General features: G+C 41.6%; 1 long non-coding RNA gene across 2 annotated transcripts in view; it reads right to left on the reverse strand.

Moving 5' to 3' along the window:
* Nucleotides 1-4,919, reverse strand: part of LOC123792186 (uncharacterized) — a 120,977-nt gene that overhangs the window by 88,613 nt on the left and 27,445 nt on the right. The gene's annotated exons all lie outside the window — the stretch shown is intronic.

The raw sequence follows: 4,919 nt of genomic DNA on the forward strand, positions 1-4,919 counted from the left end.
AAGCATCTGACTCTTGATTTCAGCTCAGGTCATGATATCAAGGTCATGAGATTGAGCCTGGCATTGAGCTCCACACTCAGCATAGAGTCTGCTTGAGAGTCTCTCTCTGCCCCTCCTGTCACTCTCTCTAAATAAATAAATAAATAAATAAATAAATAAATAAATAAATAAATAAAGTCTTTAAAAAAAAAATAAAGTCATGTTCAGATAGAAGAAAAAAGGAAAAACTCATTCTCTTCCCAAAGTTCAGTTCTCAGGTTCAACACAAGTTTTGCCTTTTCTTTCATGACTTTCACTATACATACGCGCTCCCAGTAAAGTGGCCCCTGCCTGCCTTCCAACGGCACCCTCCTACTGACTTCCACCGTGAGCTCTACACGCAGCCCCCCAGACCACTCACTCCCTGCGTACCACAAGCACTGTCGGACCTGGACTTCCCTCCACAAGGACACTCCTTTCTCCTTATACAGCTGGTGAGCTACACCCACTCTTCAAGGGTCAGTGCAAACATAAACTCCCCCTGGCTCTTCCATCTCTGTGCTTCGAGACCTCAGTTAGAACCCTGATGGGTTTTACTTTTGTTGTCACTACAGGGCTGCTTCCCCCGGTAGACAATGGGTCGTAACAATAACAGTATCATCACACGCTAATTCAGGGCTTACTAGTCACTAGTCCAATCATTTCACATATACTGACCTTTAAGCCTCCAAAAAAATCAGTGTAGCTACTGTTATTTTCCCAATTTTTCAAAGGAAGAAATGGAAGCACAAAGGAGACAAAATCACTTTCCTGAAGTCACACATCTAGTAACGGCAGAGCAAACACAGGTGGGTTGGATCCATAGTTTGCACTTTTTGGTTTTTTTTTTTTTTACTATCCCAAGACTGCTCTTTATTATAGTTTTCTCCAAACTGCTTTTTGTGGTGTAATTGTTTCAAATCCTAGGTCCCTATACATCCCTTTATTATGTTTGTTTTTTCATTTTTAAAATTTTTAAAGTAATCTCTACACCCAACCTGGGGCTCAAACTCACAACCCCAAGACCAAGTGCTGCACCTCTACCGACTGAGCCAGCCAGGTGCCCCTCTTCATTATGTTTTCACCTGCTGATTGATGTGTGCCCCTGGTGTGGAGGCGGGCACAGCCCACCCTGCCTTACGTGGCTATTCTCTGCCACCAGAAAGCCAAAGCTCACAAGCTGGCGGGCCTGTCAGTGGAGAGCACGCACACGTTCCTTTATTCTAACGGATTCTGTAACGGCCAGTGACATTGTAAGAAATGTGTAGTGGATAATGTCTAATCTCAACCAATACTTTTATCCCGTATAGCATCAGGTAGCATCTGTTTCTCTCCAACCTGAAACTCTCCCAGGACTGCAGCCTTCTATCTCCAACTGCCTACAGGCATTTACATTTGGATCTCAGAACAACAGTTGTTGACTGTCCTCCAAAAGTGCAATCAGAGAGGGACACTTGGGTGGCTCAGTTGGTTAAGCATCTGACTCTTGATTTCAGCTCAGGTCATGATCTCAGAGTCGTGGGATCAAGCCCCATGTCAGGCTCTGCACTCGGTGCAGAGTCTGCTTGAGAGTCTCTCTCTCCCTCTGCTCCTCCCCCAACTATAAATAAATAAATAAATAAATAAATAAATAAATAAATAAGCAAACACTCTATCAGAGAGATTCCCAAGTTGTAGCTGGGCACATGGACACCCATCAGCCTCCCTTGCAGGGAATCTTGGTCATGTGGCAGAGTCCACACTCCTGACAACGATCTTACACTGCCTCTTGCATATGAGCAACCTCTGCTGGCCCTCGTGTGAGGCTTCCCGAATGTATTTGTCTACAGAACACATTTTAAGTTTTAACAAATTCACGAAATGACCACAGGATTCAAGATATGTACTATATGGCTGAATTTCAAAAGCAAAAAGGATGAAAGGCTAAAAGGAAGGGAGGGGTGAATGAACAAACATGGGGAGGAAAGAAGAGAGGGAGACAGAAGCGAGAGATAAAGAGGGATCAAGGGAGTGAGGAAGGAGAAAAAGAGGGAAACTGATCTCAAAATGCAACAAAAGGGGCGCCTGGGTGGCTCAGCGGTTAAGCGTCTGCCTTCGGCTCAGGGCGTGATCCCGGCGTTATGGGATCGAGCCCCACATCAGGCTCCTCTGCTATGAGCCTGCTTCTTCCTCTCCCACTCCCCCTGCTTGTGCTCCCTCTCTCGCTGGATTTCTCTATCCTGTCGAATAAATAAATAAAATCTTTAAAAAAAAAATGCAACAAAGGACCAAAGCTGAAAATTAAAAGGTACAAAATACTGGGTGAAACATTAAAAAGCACCTAAATAAATGAAGAGGTGTACCACGTTGATAGCTCAGAAGACTCACTACAGGGATGTCAATTCTCCATAAATTGATCTAGAGATGAACACAATGCCAATAAAAATACCAGACAGCGATTTTATAGAACCAGACAGGCTGAATCTCAAATTTAAATACAAAAGCAATCTGGAAAAATAAGAGCAAAGTTGGAGGACATATACTACCCGACTTTCAAGACTTACTACAGAACTAGCTAACCATCAAGCTAATCTACTCTGTTATTACATATTAATACAAGCTAACGTATGAAATAGTAACACATATTATTAGCAATGTGATACTGGCACAAGGATAGACATATAAATCAATGGAAGAGAGTCCAGAAATAGACCTACACATATATAGTCAGTTGATCATCAACAAAGTCTCCAAGTGATAGAGGACAGTCCTCTCAACAAAAGGTGCTGGAATAACTGGATATTCATATGCAAAAGTGGATCTCAACCCTTACCTCATACCACGTGCAAAGAGAATTAAAAATCCATAACTACGATACTTTTACACAAAAAATATAAAAGAAAAATTTTTAAACTTTGACTTGGGTGAAGTTTTCATAGGACAAAAAAATATCAACTGTAAGGAAAAAAATTGATAAACCAGACTTCATCAAAATTAAAAACTCGCTCTCTTCAAAAGACACTGTTAAGACAATGAAAAGCCAAGCCACAGACTGGGAGAAAATATTCGTAGAACATATATCTAATAAAAGAATTGTCTCCAGAAAATATAAAGAACTTTTACAACTCCATAATAACAAGACAAACAACTCAATAAAACAAAGTGGGCCAAATATTTTAATAGACACATTACCAAAGAAGATCTATGAATGGCAGATGAGCACATGAAAAGACATTCAACATCGTCAGTCACCAGGGAAATGCAAATTAAAACCAGAATGACTAAAACTTAAAAGACTGTCAATGGCAAATGCTGGCGAGGAAGGACAGCAACTGAGCATTGCTGGTGGGAAAGGAAAATGGCACAACTGCTCTGGAAAACAGGTTGACAGTTTCTTGTAAAGTTAAACATACAATTACCATATGACTCAGCAATTCCACCCCAAGGTGTTTATCCCGAGAAATGAAAACATATGCCCACACAAAGACTTGACGATGTACGTTAATAGAAGCAGTAAATCACGTTCAAAGCCAAAAACTGGAATCCGTCCAAACGTGCATCAACAGGTAATCAGATAAACAAATTGTAGTACTTCTATACAGTGGAATATTACTCCACGAAAAAAAAAAGGAATGAACTAAAAACGAAATAGATACACTTCTCCCTGTTCTTCCCACTAAGTACGAACAGTATCTAGAAAAAACACGTAAGAAGACTCTAAAAGGTAGAGATAAGAAGACAAACTGGCTAAGGACCTTAGGACCTCAGAAAGGACATGGTAGTGAGTTCCCGGGGTTTTTGCTTCATATATCTGGGTCTGGATGCTGGAGAAGCAGCCAACCTGGGAACACCAATAGGTACAAACAAAAAAGTCCCCAAGAAATTTCTCTGGCGAACGAAAGAAGAAAGGGGCAAACTACTAAGACAGAAAACTTTTAGACACAATTGCTCTATGCCAGCCAAACACCATGAAAAGGACCACAGCCCCATCACCACCCCCAACAGCAAATGCTGAATGGACAGCCCCAACCTCTCCTCTTGTCTGGCTGTAACAAGGCACCTCTAACATTCCCCTGCTGGTGTGGTACCAGACAAAACTGGGTGGAAAGCCGGGACTTTCATCCCCACTTGGTGTTGATAAGGCTGCCTGTCCAAAACATCAGGGCAGACCACGTGGAGACTCCTAGACTTCCATCCCCACCCAGCCATAACAAGGTGCCACTCCCACCCCACCAAGTCAGAGGGGCCAACTGGATTGGTGGAGTGGATTAAACACATGCCCCCAAAGCACTCTGTTGAGTGAAAAACAGTCAATCTCAAAAGGTCACATACTGTACGATTTCATTTAGGTAACATTCTAGAAATGACAAAATTATAGAGATGAACAGATTAATAGTCACCAGGGATTAGAGATGGTGGGAGAGAAGGGAGTGTGTGAAACCGGGGAGAGCTTTGGGTAATGGTGGAGCTCTGTACCTTACTTGCAATGGTGGCTGCCCAAATCTTCATGTGACAGAATGACAAAGAACTATACACACCCATTGTACCAGTGTCAGTTTCCTTTGTGAAAGTGTCCTACAGCTAACTTTAATATGTACATGGGACCTCTTTGTCCTATCTTTGCTATTTCCTGTGAATCTATAAATATTTCAAAATAAGAAAGTCCTTTTGAAGAAATGAATGACTGATACCCATTATAAAGACATTACATTGAGTGGATACAAAAGGATATATGATTCATTTACATATAACCCTAGATGAGACCAATCTAATCTACAGTGACAGAAAGCAAACCAGCTGTTGCCTAGGGCCAGGGAGGTTGACTGATATGAGGCACAAAGAAACATTCTGGGGTAATGAAAATATTCCATGTACTTATGTGGTCACAGATATAAGAATGTATACATCTGTCAAAACTCATG

This window comes from Ursus americanus, chromosome 14, assembly GCF_024610735.1.
Source record: "Ursus americanus isolate L20-20 chromosome 14, mUrsAme1.1.p, whole genome shotgun sequence".
NCBI lineage: Eukaryota > Metazoa > Chordata > Mammalia > Carnivora > Ursidae > Ursus > Ursus americanus.